Below are 20,632 nucleotides of genomic sequence, written 5' to 3'. Positions count from 1 at the left end.
TATGCACACTGTGTAGTATGTGCAACAGTGTTTAGATTGTGTGCCTTGTGTGCAGAATCTTCAAGAGCAGAGGAGCTAACATAACATTTGTCAGATGCATGCATTGGCAGTTGGATTAATTATACTGAATTACTCTACACATAATGGCCTTATGGTTTTGCATTCATTTCATTGTAGGCAAACAAAAAAAAAAGAATCAGAATGGTTCATTTGGGGGGGGGCACACCATGATATAAGATTTTTAGAATACATTTCAGATGTTCTGAATATAAGAATTGAGTTGAATAGATATGAACTCACTCAGTTTATCTCTTTTTTAATCTTGCAGCTTTGTGGTGGGTTCATTTTTGTAGTCTGTGGCAGTGGCATCACTAGGATTTGCATCAGCCGGTGCAGGAAGCCTGCGCATCACTCCATGTAGTGGGCGGGGCAACGCCCCAGATGGTGGGCATGGTAATGCACCATTGCCCCGCCCCCACTGGTTTTTGGCTGTAACTTTTGTTATAACACAGATCTTTCAATGTGGTTTGTTTCATTGCATTCTGCATGAAATTACACATTGATTGATATATAACATGATGGGATTATTCCTCAAACTCTGATTTTAGTGATTTTGAAAACTTGTAGTCACGCACACACACACACCCTGTCAACTTACTAACACCTTATTGCAGCAGTTCTCAAACTTTTAGCACTGGGACCCATTGCTTTTTAGAATGACAATCTGTCCAGGACCCACTGGAAGTGATGTCATGGCCAGAAGTGACATCATCAAGCAAATTAAAATAAATAATTATAAATATTTAAATTAAAATAAAATAAATAATTAAATAAGGGGGAACCAGTCCTGTTCAACCAAGTGAATCTACTCTGAAGTAAGTCCTATTGTGGTTAATGGGGCTTACTCTCAGGAAAGTGTGTGTATAATTCCAGCCTGAGAGCCCAATCCTATGCATGCCTACTCTGAAGTAAGTCCCATAGTGGTCAATGGGGCTTACGCTCAGGAAAGTGTGGGTAGGATTGCAGCCTGTGAGCCCAAACCTATGCATGTCTACTCTGAAGTAAGTTCCATAATGTTCAATGGGGCTTACTCTGTAGTCTGCCTGCAATAACCACCCCCCAAAAAGACTCAGTGAGATTTCCAGCCCTCCCCAGTGCCCAGTTAAAGTTCTTCGATTTCAGGCACATCAATACAAATTACAAGTGCAAAACAGAAAACTTCCCCTTACCAGTTGAAGTCTCTTTTTGGTCCTTTTTTTTTTGGGGGGGGGGGGAAGGCTGCCTTCTGGAGCATTTGTTACACTCCAGTTCCATCAGATTAGGACCCTTCTGGTGTCCTCACATTTCCCTTTGCCTGGCCTGACCACCAGCCAAGGCTCGTCTGCCTACTCGCGAGTAAACATGATGTGAGGCTACTTTGCTTTCCATAGAGCTCAATAGGGCAGCTGGGAGGCAGGGACCTCCTTCTCAGGTGTTTTTGGGGGCTGCATTCATTGGATGAGGATCATTCTGATGTTGTTGGAGTCCTCTCAGCCTGCCCTTTCCAATGGACTATGGCAGGTCAGCCTACTCGCGAGTAAACGCAGGATACGGCTCACTTTCACTTTCCATAGGGCTCCATGCATTTGTTCCTTCCAGTATTTTGGCCATAACTTTTGAAGGAAATGAGCTATTGCAATTGTTTTTTGCACTGCACTCCACTGGCCATTCCGCATCCAACGGAGTATGGCATGATGCGGTAGCTCCTAATGCTGTGATTTTAGCGCATTCTCCCCACAGGGCGCATCACCCCCCTGGTGCGTCACCCGGTTTGGCCCGCACCCCCGCACACCCCCTAGCGACACCAGTGGTTTGTGGTTTCAGAAGCACACACACAAGCTGTGAGAGAGAGAAAGCAGGAGAGAGAGAGATGTGGGTGATTGAACATTATGGAAACAGAAAATTTCTGTGAAAATGACTTTTTAAAAATAGGTAATTGAAAATGGTTGTGTTGTGTAAGTGGTTGTTATGTGAGCGAGGTCCATATTATGCAACAAATAAATGGTTGCATTCTATCATACAACAAATTATAGTACAAACTGTTTTTGTGGAAGATCAAGGAAGGGAATCAGAACACAAATCCGCTTTCCTTTTTTGCATACACACTAAAAGCCAACTCACACAAACCATTAAATCACACTGTGGCTATTTTAAATGCAGTACTACAGAGGATGGTCTATGTAGCAAGTTGTTCGTAAGTTTGTCACACATGAACGATGTGATTTTTTATCACAACACCAAAAGCTCCCCTTTGGATTAATGTGGAGGTATGATTAAAATGTCCAGATGTTCATGGGGATGTGCTGCAGATGGGCCAGTGACCCCCCCCCCACACACACACACATTACAGTTGCCATAGGGATGGTGCTGAATATTGATTTCTTAAGGCAATCACTCTAAGTTGTTAGACTTAGAAAACTCTAAGTTTTCCAGCCCCACAATAGGAAATCCATTTTTCCCTAGCAGGGATTGAATGTGGAGACCTTATACATACAAAGCATGCACTCTACCACTGAGCTCCAGCCCCTTCTTAACAGATAATTGCAGGGTTTTAATAGAGAAGTACTGTTATCATCTCCTTCCTTATTCTGAGCTGGAAATTAGGTTTTGAATGGCAGTCACCAAGGGCTTCAAGCTGTTAATTTTGCAAGTACTTGTACTTGGTACCTTCATTTTCATGAGAGATTTTTCTGAAGAATCATCTCTGACTTATGCTGAAGGGATGTGATCTCTAGCGAATTAAAGTATGATGATGATTGTTAAAATTGCCTCCATTCTTTTTTGGGATGTGAACAGTTTTAGTTGTTTGTCTAAAGCGCTGTCACTTTTATGAACTCATGCGTTATCATTTTTCACTTTAATTTCTCCTTATCAGGACTTTAGTGTCACTTGCAGTCTTTTGCTATGGTATATTCCTCCTATAGTTTACCTGCTATTGAAGTTCTTAGAATGACTTACACTAACTCAATTTCTTTGTTATTTCCTATGCGCTGTCCTCACAACAGCTGCTGCCTAGAGATTATGGAAGGCTGAATACAATCAGCATACTAAATCAGAGCTTTCCGTTGCCCATTTTCTTTTCATTCTCTCATCTTTCTGTAAAATTTACTCTGTTAACTACTCCTCAGATTGAGTGTTTGGGACATTACTCGGTATTTTACAGAGTAATACAGACACATCATTGCAGAGCCTGGGATTTGGGGAGCAGTTTGACGACCTTGAATTCCTGTTTTGCCTGGCCACACCAACCTATCAATTTCAAAGGTAGTCCTGAAAGGTCATAAAATGTATAAGACAAGTCACCTCACCACTGCAAGGCTGTCCCTGCAACTGTTAGTGCATCTAATCATCACACGCTGGATGCATGCCGTTTATAACTCATGATGTCCTGAGCCTGGAACAGAGGAAAGAGACACATCTTGTGAGCTGATAGCAGAGTGACAACATTAAGAACCTGTGTTTCTGGATCTGCTATTCAACACGCTATTATTCTATCTATTTTTTCCCCACTCCAGCACAATGATCAGCTCCTTTGTATTAGGTGGTGGAGTCCTTGCGCTTTCACCCTAAGCCCTGTTGGAAAAGCCCATCCCTGGCTCAGAGCCATTGAGCAGTTCCACCTCAATGCCCATACAGACAATGCCGCGCTGAGGGAGATCTGCATAACTCCCCTTCCATGCAGTGCCAGGTGCAAAGACCCTGGGACAAAGCCAGGCACAGGGTCCCTTGTGGAATCCCACCTGTCTCCTGGTGGAACATTGGACATTACCACTGCCATTGATATTGAGGGTAAAGAGGTTGGACTGGCCCAATGGTGCTCCTTTGTGTGTGGAATCTTGGCCAGTGTCAAACCTCTGACATCACCTGTTGGAGATATGCATGTCTCTTAATTTTGAGTAGACAAGTTGGCCAGGCTTCAAAGGTGGTTCCTCATCCAGGTCTCCTGAGACTAATAACCTCAAGGGTCAAGTCTGAGGAAGCCCCCCTTCACCCTTCCTTACTCCCACTTCCTGCATTGCATCTGATAGACATAACCATTTAAGAGGGGAACTATATTTACCCAGCACCATCCCACCCAGTAAGGGATCCTTGCCACAAGGGCAATCTGGAGCAGGAGAAGAAAATAAGAAACAAAGAACATTTGCTCTTGATCAATCAGGGAAAAAGAAAACAAAATACAGCGTTCCTACATGTCAATAAGACCAGAAAAGCCCTGATGAGCTCTTCTAGGCCGGGATCAGCAGTTTCCACAGAGCCCACAAGCCGAACTTGAAGGCTACAGCCCTTCTTCGTTGTTCTCAGCAAATGGGATTCAGCAGCATATGGCCTCAGATTTTGTATAGGAGAGAATACCGTTCAGCTGAGGCACATCTTCTTCAAATTTGCAATGGGCGCTCATCAGATTGCAGTTCCTGCCTTCCTAAAACATTTTGCTATAAGAGAGTCTCTCGGTTCTATCATCATAACTAATATTCACAGTGAGATCAGTTTAAAAGTTGGCAACAAGTTGGGGATTTCTTCCCTTTGTCTTTCCGTTTCTTGGGTAATTTTCTCTATATTCACCAGAGAAATTTGCCTTCAGTTCAGTTTCATTCTTTTGTTTTCATTTCTTTGAGGAATATCATCATGGGAAGTACAAAACGGCAGCCCGCAATAACTGGCAGTCAGATGAAATCTAATCAAGGAAACTTAATCAAATGTTTAAAATAAAAAACAAAAAAACCTTTTCAACATATAATCACCACTGGTAACTTTAGCACATCCTGCTACAAATCTGCATTTGCCCCACAAATGCAGAATTGCCCCTGCGTTTGCCCCACAAATGCACACAACAGCAAAGCGCAGAACACCCATATCATAGAGGAGTTCTACTGATATACGTACATATATATTAGTAAGCTTCAAGAGCTGCATGAGGCAGGGTTGTGTATATACATGTCTCATGATGCTAGATAACCCTCAAAGTAGAGGGTATGTTGCAAAGAGGCACTATCCGTTTAGAACAAGGGATTGTTCTGATTGAGGGTGAACATGTGAAAGACAGAAAAAGAGAATGAATACGGGTGAATGACAGGCAGGGTCAGCCCAAAACCTCCTGATTGGCATGCCAAATATTGCCCCACCTTACCAGAGGATCTGCCAACTTTTTAACTTACCGCTGGGTAGGCCTTCTGGCTGCCTATGGGTCTTCTTGAACCCACGCCAGCTATTTAGCTGCTGCTCCAAGAGAGAAAGGGGCTGGGCTGAAAAACGTGGGATAGGATCTGGTGTGCACTTTTGCTGCCAAGATTGTGATCAGCCTGCTCTCTGCCCCCAGTCTTTCCCCCTCCCCACCCTGGAACCTCCCACTCCCCATCCCCAGTACCAACTTCAGAGCCTCCTGGAGCTGCTGGTGGGAACTGGCCATTCTCAGCAGTGAACTGGAAACCCATGACAACATCCAGGCTTTTGCTCTGCTGGAGCTCAAGTATCAGAGCAATGCTCAGATAGGATAGGGCCACATCTTGCCTTATAGAGTTGTTGGAAGGGTTGCAACATTATCATCCAGGTGAAATCCATAAAATGCTAAGTTTGATTATCTTCCAAGTTGCATTTATTTCATCCTGCATGTCTGCAGAAACACACTGCATTTTTCAGAATACTTTTTTTGTTTTGTTTTTCTTACTAACCACTCAGTCTGCTGCAAAACTTGGATTCTTCCTGGTGGATAGTGAGACCAATCACCTTCAAGTGCACTTCTCAAGTTACACGCTATATAAATTATCTTGAAAATATAATGATGCAGAATACTTTTGAAGAACATCCTTGATTTTTGGATATTGTCCCACAGTAAACTAAAGTAACCTGATGAGAATTCCTGATGGAGTGTTTAGAGTGTGATATCCGTCAAAAATTATGGCATCTTGATTTCCTTTTGGAAGCAATTCATTCATCACAGCACACATAGTTTGCCAAGATTGTTTTAACAGGACGTGATGCTTCAGTTTGTATGTGTGATGGCAGAGCCACAGTAAATGCAGGCAAGTTGGAAGGAACTGATGACATAATGAATAATTGTGTAATGGTATTGAACAAATACATAAAGTTAGTAACATTTGTATGCTGGATCCAACATAGAATGTTTTTCATCTGTCCTCAATAAAAATCATATTAAAGTATTTTAATCTAACAATCCAATCCTAACAAGGCCCCCTGCCAAGACAGGCGCACCAATGGAGAATGTGCTGCAACCTGGGGGGGGGGGGTGTCGCAGAGATCTCCTCATAGTAAGGAAACATTTGTTTCCTTACCCTGAGGCAAGCCTATGCTTCCGAAATGGGTCTCCTCAGTTCTGTGCCAGCCATTTTGCTGGCGCATGTCCAGGGAGAGTAAGTGAGAGGAAATTGGGATCGGATCTTGATACACACTGGTGCTACCAGGATCAAGTTCTCCCTCCCTGTTCCACTTCCTTGCCGCCCTCCGCATCCCCATTCCTCCTGCTTTCTGACACTTCCCTATTCCTCCCCCTCCCTGACCTGTTCCACTGGCCGCCACCAACTTACTGGCAGTGGGTGGCTCCTCCATTGGTGTGTGCATGGCTACCAGCCATGTTTGCTGGTGGTCTTATCACATGCCCTTTTGAGGCAGCACTTCCACTGATGACCCAGCACTTCTGCCAGCAGAATGCATGTTCTACCTGCATCAGCAGTTAGGATTAGACTTTTAAGAGACATAAAATAGTATAGGTATAATGATCAAATGTATACAATTATTATAGGTTGGAGCCTAAGTAAGGCATGTCTCATTCACTCGACGGATACTTGCACCTTCTCTGAAGGATCAGAGGATCCTTGCAAAAGGCATGATATGGGGTGTGGGTTTCTGCCAGTGGTGAAGGAATAATCTAAAATCAATCAGAGGAACCTTCTTTAGAAAGTTGAGACAGAACAAATGTGCTCTAAATCAAGACGTGGCTACCAGGTGCATGCACAGGGTAGGTTTACCTCCCTAACCATAATCCAGCAGCCTGAATACTGTTTCCCCATGGGGAAATGTGACAAGGCTATGAAATCTATGGGAATGATGCAACTACATGGGTGGAGCCAATTATGAAGATGTTTTCCCCAACCTTTCAGACTTCTCCCGCCCAGGAGACAATAGGAAGATCTGAATGAAAAGCTATAGCCTGTGGAATCCATGGTAGAAGTATTAATTATCCAAAAATATTTAGTAAAACATCCCAATGCCTAACGTATGAAGATATGCACACAAACACACATGAATAATCTACAACATGAAACAAATCTCATAGTGACAGAACCATATGGGAGACGCTTGAGCAACATCTTCATTGTGAGAAGAACCAAATCACTTCCTAATCTCGGAAGTGAAATGCTCATTGTCATCAGGCCAGTTAGTACAACCTCCTAGGTAAATGGCTCTAGAGAAATTTCTTTCATATGCTCTACTTCCAGTAGGAAAATCTGGGTCATCATCAGATTCTCAAAAAAAAAAACCCTATGCTCCTTAGTTTAAATTTGACTCAACTGCTCTGTCTTATTTTATTTTCCCCACATCTTAGCCTTGAGTCATCCCATTCCCCTGAAGTTGACCCCACTAATGTCTGCCAAGGAAGAGGGTTGTAATTGCGGATCTTCAGAAAAGTGACCCAGAAGCACAAAAGCTTTTCACAATACTTTTGAACAGCTGTATGTACTAATTCCTCTGGTAGATATATTGATGGATACAGTAAGTGAGTTAGGAATATCACAGAGTGTCAAAAAATGCAAAGGACATGCCCTCCTGTGATCTGCCAGAAAGAAATGTATGAACAGATCGTCATAAAGCCATGAAGTTTCAAAGGAGGTTGTTTTTCTTCACTTCCAATATTGATCAGTGCTAAGTTTAAAAAAAAAAAATCATTCTATTCTGTTGCGTTTGGTATCAAAGTGTTGGCAGGATTGCTCCAACAACACCCCACTGCTGATAGCAAGTCTCAATTTTTTTATCCTCTAATATTGAGTTTTGCCTGAGTGAGCATTGCAGAAGCAAGCATATTATGATGAAATGAGTAAGGATCATCCATTTTTCATTTTCACCTCCCATTTGATTAACTAGACTTTGATGGTTATGATTTTCCTCTTCATCCTCCTCACCTTCTTGGTAATCAAATTGAGTAGAACAGAAGAAACGGGGCACAATTTTATTTTTCCTTTTTTTTAAAAAAAAAAAAAAAAGGTTACCATGGTAGCCAAAAGTAATCTTGGTTCACCCCCGAAAGACAATAAAAAACGAGCTCTGATCAACTGCAGAGTTCTGATCAACTGCAGAGAAACTAATCAGAATGAATAAATCTGCACGTGAAATGGAGGATTACTTATACAGTCACATCTATGGCTGCAAATAAGCCATCAATTTATTTACGAAGAAATACTGCACCTCCTTGCAACGGCAATGCAAGTGTAGTGCCTGAAGATGAAAAGCCTGTTGGTAAAATGTCATCTCCTACAAATAGATATTGATGATTCCTAGTGGTTAGTTAACCAGCCATGATGATCTTTGTTCAGAGGTGTGAGAGAAGAAGACATAGATATTGTAGGAACCCGGGGGGGGGGGGGAATGCAAAACATCTCTGTGAGCTCTGGACATGGTTGTTTTTGTGTCTGTTGATAAAAGGGTGAGTAAGTAGAAACTCCTCTTTCTTGGTCTCTCCTTGGCTTCAGGAGGCAATGTCTGCTGCCCATCCTAAAATCACTGGTGCAGATGATGGCCTATTTTTGCCCTCACTATCAAGTTGTGTCCAAATGCTGTGACCTACGTTTTCTTCTAAGAACACATGCATAAGGAAGAAGGGCGCCTCTGGGGACTTCCCAGGGCTATAGCAAGCAAACCAATCTGTCCCATGCATCTGGGCGATCCCATGTCTTAAGTTGGAATAAGTATATTCCATCTCAGCTCTACCCCGGGTTGCAAAATGTTCACAGACTATAATTATTAAGCATTCTAATTATATATGGTAATGCATATGCATCTATACTAATTGCAAGAATTTTCTCACACAGACTATATTTAGCACATAACATAATGATAAATGAGGAGCAATTCTTCATTTAAAAGGGAATAAAAAACCTGCAAATTTTTTCACTATTTTCAATCTCTCTCATAGCCCATTATGTAAATTTAATATAGTCAGCTAACTTAATCCAAAACTGTATTGCCCCTATTCATCAGTCTGTTCTGGAGAGGATTCTGCTGCATCCATTAAATCAGTTCCCATCTGCAGTGACTCCCCATTCATTTCAATGGGAAAAGTAGCTCAGATGCCACCTGCCTCCACTAAAGTGAATGGAGCAGCTTGCAAGATCAGGGGTTCCATGTGTGTACTGATGGTGTTGCACATAGAGTTTTAGACAGAGTAGCCAGCTGTAACCTGGAACCTCACACATCCGGATTTCCTAATTTCTTGTTATGGGAAATCATAATTTTTCTTCTGCTGATTGTGTCTGGGCCCATTGCAAGCTCCTTGCGTTCTTCATAGCTTTACCAGTAGAAATTGTTATCCACCTCTCCTACTGGTAAACTTGGCCTGCTGGGCTTTCACTAGCTGCTGTTTTCTTTGCCACCAATTAGCCTTTGTGTGGCTGAGGATGTTCACTTTCCTCATCCTCTCTGAACTTTATTTGAGTTAAGTGGGCTCAAGGGGACAGGTGTTCTTTCTTTGTGATATTGAATGCATTTGTATTTTGTTGTAAATTTGGGCCTGAGAGGTGAAAATGAAACAGAAATTAATGCTGAACGAGATGATTCAACAGTCTGTCATAACATACTTGGGGCTTGAGGTCAGCATCCTGGATGGGTTTTAAAAAGGATTTTTAACACACATACCCAAGCATCAGGTGGGGGAGGGCATTCTTCTCTCTCTCTCTCTCTCTCTCTCTCTCTCTCTCTCTCTCACACACACACACACACACACACACACACACACAGAAAATCCTATTGCCTCACTATATTTTACTGCTACCCAATAATGAGCTGAAAATACTTAATTTGGCAAAATTCCATCTACTTTCTCTCAGGTTGGAGAGCATTAAATTACATGCTGAGCCTGGTCTCTGACTGTCCTATGACTTAAGCAGGTGATGCCTCCAATTTATATGGGCCATAATTATGGTGCAGACTGTTGGCAGAATGGCTTGCCTTGACCCAGATGACCTGGTGGTTTGTTAGCCTGTTTAGTTAAATTGTGACCCGTTGAAAACCTATTTAATGCTGTCTTTGTCTTCCTTCCAGTTCTTCTCTCAATATGTACGAGTGCTTCAGAAACCTGGAACACTTTCTGTGGATGAGAATTCAATTTCAAACAGAGGAAAAATAAAAATCCAATGTTGAAAATTCAAATATTTGGATTCAAAACAAATCTATTTTTTGAAGTGCCTGGGAGACCAATCCAATACATGTCTACTCAGAAGAAAAACCCATTATAGCAATGGTGCTTAGTCCCAGGTAAGCATGGATAAGATAGTAGCCTGGAAGATGTTATTTTATTTATTTAGCAATTTTTTTAAATCACACCTTTCCACTTACTGAATGCCTAAGGCAGCTAACATCAATCATAAAACAATAACATTCATATAATCCTCTTCTCCCTCCCCACGACCATACCCTCCCAGCCTCCAGTCCCAGTTCTTCACTGGATAATTCACCAGATTTCCCTACATCCTCTCCCCCTCCTAGATTGTACCATCATTTGGCTCCTTTCCTTTGTAAGGATTTCATGCTCTCTCTTTTCCCTAGGAATCACTTATGCTTAGAACATAGTCATATGAATGTCTAAGTGCATTGTTTTTTTTATCTTTGATCCCTCATCCCTGCTATTGTATTATTATCCCCACAACAAAAGCTATCTATTGTTACATGTTCACGCTCTTCCTAATCTGACAAAACACTGAGCTGTGCCATTAGGGGCAGACCAAAACGGTAAAAATAAATAAAACACATATATACCATGTGATTACAACAGTAATTACACCTGATAAGAATGCTTCAAAATTGATTAAATTGTTAATTTGGAATAAAAATACATAACACCACTTTCACCAATTTTTATTTTTGGATAACACTGACATCCCTGAAAAAATAAAACCATTTTAGATTGCCTCATTAGCCACTGTACTCAGTTCCTGCACACACAAGGGATTTCCCCTATGTGTACACGTTCCATGTGTTCTAAAAACCACACCCAGTAACTGCTGGCCTCAGGTTGCTGGGTGCCCTGGAGCAAAACCCTGCACTCATCTGTCACAGTGCCCCTACCTACCTCCTAATGGTGTACTGGGGCACTATCACTGCCATTGAGGGTAGAAGGGTTGACCTGACCAAGTGGCCTCTCTGAGGGGCATGAATCTCCAACCAGTACTTAACCTGGTCAACTCTGAGGCAGAGGCATTCCTGGAGGGGGGCAAAACAGTAAGTGTCCTCAGGCGCCCGAATGCCTATTTAAAGTGACCTCTCCTTGTCCGCTTCCAAGTCAGTCATGGCTATGAAAGCAAAGTGGAGGCATCTCCTCCGCTTTGCTCTTGCCTTCCCGAATGGCTCAGAAGTGGAGGGGGAGCAACCACTTTACACAGTGTTCGGGCACCTGAGGACATTTACTGTTTTGCCCCCTTCAGGAACACCCTGCTCTGAGGCTAGCCCTGCATGTGGAAAAACTTTAGCCAGGTACATCTCTTGGATGTACCCATCCACCCATGGGTATCTCTTTGGATCCCATCCACTTTTTTTTAATTAGTGCTTTGCCATGGACCTCACTCTCAAAATATATGGAATCCACCATCCTTTGTAGAGTCCAATAAGCCTGTGAAAGCCTCGAGTGTCTTCCTTACAATAAAAATCTTTTCAAGCAATAGCTCAGATACATTTCTTAAGGTGATGCTCCTGTCTGTGTGAATAATCCACTTACATGGAAAATGCATAGTTAGCTTTGGTTTTTATGAGCAGAACTAGACAAATGGCTAATCAAGCCATTATTTCTCTCCTTTTTTTATCAGCTACAATGTATTTTCACTCAGAAAAGCTTTGTTTTTCTATGGAAATTTAATTACTTTTCTCTGTGGCATTATAAAAGGATTGGCTTCCTCCAGAAATGCTGAAATGGAAATTTTATGGTAAGAGACAAAATTAGTATCTATTGTTGCAAACATTATCTAATAAAATGAACGAGTAAAACAACACAATGTTTATTTATTGTACGTACAAAGAAACGCTGAAGAATTGTTTGCTGAATAAGGAATCTTACAAAGTCAGTGCTCCCTGTGCATAAAATTCTGACTCGGGGATTGTGGGCTACGCCACATGTAAATGCAGAAAGAAGGTGACATATCTAGAGCAGGTGAACCTTGTACTTTTATGCTCAATTTTCCTGTTCCCCTACTGGGTGAACATTTACAGACCGTCAGGGCTTTTTTTGTAATGGAACACACCGGAACGGCATTCCGGCACCTTTTTTCCCCCTCCTCTCTGCCCCCACCGTTTTTTCCCCCTGCCTGCACCACCCCGCTCTGCACTGCTGGCTAGGGAGGGATTTGAACCTCCAACCTTGTGCTCCACAGCCCAGCACTCTCTCCATTGGGCTATAGGAAAGCCTATTGTCAAAGTGTTCAGAACTAATATACAGTGGTACCTCGCATAACGAATGCCCCGCACAGCAAAAACTCCGCAGAATGAAAGCATTGTGTGAAGTTTGGTAACTCGCACAACGAATTTTTATGACTTATGCTTCACATAACGAATTTTTGTTTTGTTTTGTTTTGTCTTAAGGGGGGGATCTTCATGTCCGTTTATGATCCCGTCCACCCTAGTAAGGGGCGGATCTTCATGTCACTTTATGATCCCATCCACCCTAGTAAGGGGCGGATCTTCATGTCACTTTATGATCCCATCCACCCTAGTAAGGGGCAGATCTTCATGTCACTTTATGATCCCATCCACCCTAGTAAGGGGCGGATCTTCATGTCACTTTATGATCCCATCCACCCTAGTAAGGGGCGGATCTTCATGTCACTTTATGATCCCATCCACCCTAGTAAGGGGCGGATCTTCATGTCACTTTATGATCCCATCCACCCTAGTAAGGGGCAGATCTTCATGTCACTTTATGATCCCATCCACCCTAGTAAGGGGCGGATCTTCATGTCACTTTATGATCCCATCCACCCTAGTAAGGGGCGGATCTTCATGTCAGTTTATGTAAGTAAATCCCATTGTGCTTGCTCCCAGGAAAGTGTGCACAGGATTACAGCCTTCAAACTCCCCACTCAGCATCCCCCCATCGCTCATTCACCCTCTCACTGCCCCATTTCCTTCACGTTTCCCTCCATGATCACAGCAAAAGCAAGCAATTGAGTGCAGCTGCTCTGTCCTCCCCAGCTTAGAGCACAATCCTGTGCGTGTCTCCTCAGAAGTAAGTCCCATTGTGCTTACTCCCAGGAAAGTGTGCACAGGATTACAGCCTTCAAGCTCCCCACTCAGCATCCCCCCCCCCCGTTTTTGAAATCCTCTGTAAAGTATGTATGCCTTTAAAGAGCACTTAATAAACACTTTGTAAACCAAATTTGACTTTGTTCTGACTTTTCTTGCCCATAGGAACACATTAAATTTCAATGCATTCCTATGGGAAAACGCGCTTCGCAAAACGAAAAACTCGCATAACGAAAGGAGTCGCGGAACAGATTAATTTCGTTATGCGAGGCACCACTGTATAAGGTCTTCAGCCCAGCTGGTGGCTATCAGTGCCTCAAGTATTAGTTCCAAACACTTTGAGCCTAAGAGCTCTGGTGGCTCACTGGTGAAACTGTAGGTCTGTGGAGCCAGAGGCCAGAAGCCCAGAGCCAGAGGCCCAGAGAGTTCAAATCCCACTGGGAAGGTGCTCCATGGCTGCAAAATATAAAGGTTGGTTGCTAGTTGCCAAAAGGGGGGCCAGTTGAGGCTGCAAAACTCCTCAAAGTTCAGTCCCAGGCAGGCTCTTTTTTGACCTTTTTTTTATTTATTTTTTTTAAGTTCCAGTTAGGACTTAACCCACAGTTAAGCTCCTGGAGTGAGCCCCCTGCTGGAGGCTGTGGGTTAAGTCCTACCTGGGACTTTAAAAAAAAAAAGTTCAAAAAAGAGCCTGCCTGGGACTGAACTTTGAGGAGTTTTGCAGCCTCAACTGGCCCCCCTTTTGGCAACTAGCAACCAACCTTTATATTTTGCAGCCATGGAGCACCTTCCCATCTATATATATATATATATATTATTCCCCAGTGGGATTTGAACCCCAAGCCTCTGGCTTCACAGATCTACAGTTTAGCCACTGAGCCACCAGAGCTCTTAGGCTCAAAGTGTTTGGAACTAACACTTGAGGCACTAATGGCCACCAGCTGGGCTCAAGACCTTATATATTTGTTCTGAACACTTTAACTACTGTATAGGCTTTCCTATAGCCCAATGGAGAGAGTTTCCTATAGCCCAATGGAGCACCTCCCCACCTAAAAAAAATGGGGTGTTTCACTCCAGCTGTGGCAGGAGTGCTTTTGCTATCAGGGAGCTCACACGGGATGGATGTGTGTGTGTGTGCATGCGCGCGTGCATGTATAAAAAATGGTTTAAAAATAAATAAATAAATAAAAGGTTGTGAGTTCCTGCACCTATTTTTTTTTACAAAAAAAGCACTGCAAACCATAAGAAGGGTTGTTTCATGACCAGAACAGGAATTGCCACTGGAACAGAAATGGCAATGCCTGATTTCTCCCAGCCTTACAATTTCTTCCTTCTGGATATTTATTTGGTTTTTGATGGGTGGTTTTGAGAATGCAACTGGTCACCCAGGTCAAGACTTTCTGAACTGAGGAAGATGTGTTCCCCCCACCACCACCACTAGACAATGGGACCTACTTTTGAGGGGTGAAAAGCCCTCCAACTCTTAGTAACACACCTGGTTTGGCTTCGATGCACTTCTGGCCTTGTATAACATCTTTACAGCACAAACCTAAGTGTGTCCAAGTATATGCCATGGTCCTCAATAGGACATACTCCCAGGAAAGTGTGTATAGGATTGCAGCCTCAGTGCTAACTCCTGAGACTTTATAAAAGTCCACTTTGCTGCTCTGCTGCCCCCTCATCTCTGCTTTGAAGGAATTTGTGTGTTTCAAGATACTGCTGTAGCCTGGACTGTGTTAATTTACAGAATTTATATTTTTCCAGAATGTAAGGATTCACACATTTGTTTCTTCTTTTGTCTTGAGTGTATATTGCATACCCTGCAGAGACTGATTCAAGTCTGCATGAAAACCTCCTGACCCTCATCTTTTGATTTTATAAGTTGTGGATTACTTGGGAACCTACAACAGGTCCCTGTTTCTTCCTCAGTTTTGCTTAGCCTGTGGAAGAATCCCACAGGGATTTGAAGGCTTGCTTTCAAGGATTTGAAAGCTTGCTGTCTGATACCCTTTGGTTGATGCTAATAAAAGCATTACCCTACTTTATGATAAGGCATTACCTTTACTTCGTGATACTTTATGATATGGACCAACATGGCAACTCACAATTTTGTGATTTCCATATGAATGAATCCTTTGCATTTCATTCAGCAGACCAAAGATGGTGATACCAACATGGCAACTCATAAGAAGAGCCCTGCTGGATCAGGCCCAGGGGCCATTAGTCCAGCTTCCTGTGTCTCACAGCGGCCTACCAGATACCTCAGGGAGCACACACGACCACAAGATACTTACATCTCGCTGCCACTCCCCTGCATTTGACATTCTATTTATCATTGCACTCCCCAACTAAGACACACGACTACACTTGGGTTTAACGTGGGCCACTTTATTAAACAAAAGTGACCAATTTTTAACACATGAAACCTACTGAACACATCTGCCCTCCCTCATCAGTCTGGGGTAGGTGAAAAAATCCGCCATCCAGAGGCAATTTGGATGACAGAAATGTCCAACCTCAGGCGCCTCTTTTCTAGAATGAAGAACCTCAAATGCTGTAGACTTTCCTCACAAGAGAGGTGCCCCAGCCAGGTGATCATTCTGGTCACTCTCTTCTGCACCTTTTCTAGTTCCAATATGTCCTTTTTAAGATGTGGTGACCAGAACTGAATACATTACTCCAGGTGTGGCCTTACCATCGATTTGTACAATGGCATTATATTAGCTGTTTTATTCTCTTTTTAATGATCCCTAGCATAGAGTTTACCTTCTTCACTGCTGCCACACATTGGGTTGACACTTTCATCAAGCTGTCCACCAGAACCCCAAGATCTCCCTCATGAGCTGTTGCAGACAGCTCAGAACCCATTTGCCTATATGTAAAGTTTGGATTTTTTGCCCCAATATACATTACTTTACATTGAAATACATCTGCCATTTTGCAGCCGATTCTCTCAGTCTGGAGAGAACCCTCTGGGGCTCCTCACAATCCCTTCTGGTCTTCACCCCTCAGAAAAGTTTAGTGTCATCTGCAAACTTGGCCACCTCACTGCTGACCCTTGCCTCCAAGTCATTTATGAACAAGCTGAAAAGCACCAGTACCAAAACAGATCCCTGGGGCACACTGCTTTTCAACTCTATCCATTGTAAAAACAGTCCATTGACACCCACTCCCTGTTTCCTCTTCCCCAACCAATTCCTAATTCATAAGAGGATCTGCCCTCTTATTCCCTGACATTTTCTCAGCACATTTTGGTGAGGGACCTATCAAATGCCTTCTGAAAATTCAGATATACAATATCCACAGATTCTCCCACATGCCACATCCACATGCCTGTTGTCCTTTTCAAAGTATTCTAAAAGTATTGTGAGGCAAGACTTATCTTAACTGAAGCCATGCTGATTTTCCCTCAGCAAGGCTTGTTCATCTGTGCATTTAAAGATTTTATCTCTGATGAGGTTTTCTACCATCTTACTCAGAACACGTTAGTCTAATCAGCCTGCAGTTTCCCAGGTCCCCTTGCCTTCCTTTTTTAAATATTGGCATGAAATTTACAACTTCCAAGCCTCTGACACTGTGACCATTTTAAGGGAAAGTTGCATATTATAGTTAAAAGATCAGCAACTTTATTCTTTAGTTCCTTAATAACTCTTAGGTGGGTGCCATCTGGGTCCGGTGACTTATATCTTTATCAATTAGGTCTAACACATCTTTTCTTTTAATCTTTATCTGACTTAACTCCTTAGTCAGGAGTGATCTTTTGGGTAATGGTATCTGCCTGAGATCTTCTGCTGTGAAGACATATGGAAAGAACTCATTTAATTTCTCTGCTCTGTCCTTTTCCTCCCTCACTGTCTAGTGGGCCAATCGCTTCTCTGGCAGGTTTTCTACTTCTAACATAGCTGAAGAAGCTTTTGTTATTCCCTTTTATGTTGCTGACCATGCGTTCTTCAAAGTCTTGCTGGGCCTCCTGTATTAGCTTCTTACATTTTTTTTTTTTTTTTTGCCAGAGTGTGTGTTCCTTTTTGTTCTCATTTGGGTAAGACTTCCATTTATGGAAGGAAGCTTCCTTGCCTTTTGCAGCCTCTCCAACTTTGCTCGTTAGCCGTGCTGGCACTCTCTTGGACTTAATCAAGCCTTTCTTTCTTTGTGGTACACACTTCCGCTGGACCTCTACTACTGTTTTTAAAACAGCCTCCATGCATTCTAGAGGGATTGGACTTTTTTTTTTTTTACCTTCCCTTTCAACTTCTTTCTAACCAGCCTCCTCATGTGAGGGAAGTTGCTTTTTGGAAGTCAAAGGTTTTTGTTTCAGATTTGTTTGGCACTCTTCCCCCAACATGCATCGTGAAACAGATTGCAGCATGGTCACTATACCTCAGCGGCTCAGTAACATTCACATCCCTAACTAGGTCCTGAATACTGCACAATATTAAATCCAGAGTTACCTGCCCTCTTGTGGGTTCCACTACTAGCAACTCTAAAGCACAGTCATTTAGCATGTCAAGAAATCTGGTCAAGAAATCTCTTTCATGACCAGAGCAAGAATTGACCCAATCGATACAATGATAATTGAAGTCCCCCATTATTACAACCCTATCCCTTTTTGATTCCTCCCGATTTGTTTCCTCATGCTGAGATCCCCTTTAGGTTTTTGTTCCAGGGGATGATAGCATACCCCCACTATTATATCACTCCTTGGGTCTGTTAGTTTAATCCACAGTGATTCTATGGTGGAGTCAGTCTCACCTTCAATCTCAGCTTTGCTAGATTCTATCCCTTTTTTGACACAGATGGTTAGCCCACCTCCCACACACCCTTCCCTGTCCCTCCTGCAGAGTTTACAGCCTGGGATTGTGGTATCCCACTGGTTCTCCACATTCAACCAGGTTTCCGTTATGTCCACTATATCAATGTTTTCCTAGCCACCAAACATTCCAATTCTCCCATCTTTGCTCGGAGACTTTGGGCATTTGCATAAAAGCACCTGTTTATGGTGTCCAACAAGAAGGGCTGCGTTTTGTGCCTTTATCCCCCAGCCTCTCATTTGCTGGACAGATTGTCATGCCCCATCATGTTTCCAGTCCTAATTCCTACTGTCATTTTCTTGTTGTTCTCAAACCTCTCCATCCTCATCCCCTAGGGGGATGAGGAGTCCTGAACTAGATGCCACTCAGCTCCTGTCAGCTTTCCCCCAGCATTCCGTTTCAAGGCTTCAAGGGAGCAGACCCATTCTCTGAGTCCCTGGAGCTCCTTGCACCGAGGGCACATGCATGACTTACACCACAGAGGCATATTGTCATGTGTATGACACTTGGTGCAAAACACCAAGCCCCCACCCTGCTGGCTGTCTAACTGCATAGCTATGTTTATTTGGTATTTGCTGACCCTCTTCTCAAGGGAAGTGAAGAGCAGTATCTGGAGCCCTGGTTTCTTGCCCTGCTACTGAAATTACACAACTACTTAACTCATTTACCTTAGCACTTTGTCCCAATGTGGCACTTGGTCCCAGGAGGTGCTCAATGCTCATGAAAGGTGCTCTTGCAAAGTAGACTAGGTATATTCTCTTACTTACCTCCTGCCTAATTGAAAGGGTTGGTTAATTATAAAGGACTGGCCTATTTAATTCAAAGTAGACCTGTTTAGAGTAGACTTGTTTTAGGTTTGAGCTGTAATTCTCCCCAGAATCAGCTCCCTACCCAATTTCTGCCTTGCTGCTTTTTTATTTTGTTTGCACCTATTTTGTTATATTTATTTCCTCACCTAACTCCTGTGCCCTCATTACTGGACCTTCACAGTCCCTTCCTTAACTAAGTAGATTTAAGATTAGACAAGTGAAAAAGTACACTTCTCCCTCCATCTACTTTCTCCTCACACAGCTGCTTAACTTGCTTACCTTGACATTTTTTCCCAGTGAGACATTTGGTCCCAGGATGCATTCGATGCCCAGAGTAACTTCTGAGTAGACACACACAGATGTGCTCCCTTAGAGAGCTTTTGCTAAGTTTTTTGTTAACTCAATGCACCTGCGAAGGATGCTGCTGCTTGGTTTGATAGCCTTTCCCTGAGGCCTTGAATAGGTGTTGAGAGGGGTTATGCAGCATCTCCTTCATCCTCAACAAAGGAAAACTTTCTTGGGTTAGTGCATCCTCTAATGGAGTGGTTCTCAAACTGGTGGGTTGTGACCCACCAGTTTGTGTAACACTTCCCCTGTCCCTTCAAGGGAGGGCTGCAGCAGGCTGCAGGAGGTGTGGGGAGCGCTGCACAGTGCTCCCTGAGGCTTGGAACGTTTGCTAAAAGCGGGTACAAAGCACTTCCGTTTTGCAGGAGGTGCTCTGCGCCTACTTTTAGCGAATGTTCCAAGCCTCGGGGAGCGCTGTGCAGGGCTGCACAGGGCTCCCTGCACCTCCTGCTGCAGCCCTGCCTACATAACATGAGTACAAAGCACCCCCTTTGCCCCCCTTAGTGATGTGATTCTGGGGATCACATTGCTGTCCAAGCCCCTCCCCTGCAAGAACTTACTGAGCTCCCTCAAAGTTTGAAAACCTCTGCTCTAGTGGCTATGAAGACAGAGCCCTCAGTCTTACATCCTACCACTACTACCTCATTAGTACACTGATTGAACCTGTTATATTGGGGTCTGGCTTATAGGAACATGTTGCCTTATCTCCTTTCCAGCCCAGAACCTGCCTCCTGTTACCTGGACAACCAGGAATCCTACCTCGGGAGACTCTGAAGGTAGAGCCAGGCATAGGTAGTCTCAGGACCCACTTGTGGTTCACCTACGGGCAGCAGTGCTTCCTGTGAGATTAGTGACTGGTTTGTAGTAGTACACCACTTGTTTATGTATCCTGGTATGGAGCTCAATGCCTGTACCAGAGGGAGAAGGGTAGCCAGGCCTGAATGCAAGAGGGAGAGAGTGCTTTATACCAGCATCCAGGCACCTGAAAATTTAGCATTTTGCCCCCTCTCCAGGGGCCAGTGACCCTCTGTTCTCCCATCTCAGCTCTCAATGCCACATCACTATTAATGCAGGTATACTTATGCTGTTTCTCTCTCAGGCATGTCCTGCACATGGACAGAGACCCCAAACACAGGGGAAAGTGTCCTCCAAAACATGCCCACCTTCTCAAAAGGGCAG

This window comes from Tiliqua scincoides, chromosome 3 (assembly GCF_035046505.1).
Source record: "Tiliqua scincoides isolate rTilSci1 chromosome 3, rTilSci1.hap2, whole genome shotgun sequence".
Taxonomy (NCBI): domain Eukaryota; kingdom Metazoa; phylum Chordata; class Lepidosauria; order Squamata; family Scincidae; genus Tiliqua; species Tiliqua scincoides.
The sequence above is the reverse complement of the archived record's forward strand: the minus strand, read 5'-3'. Positions refer to the sequence as shown.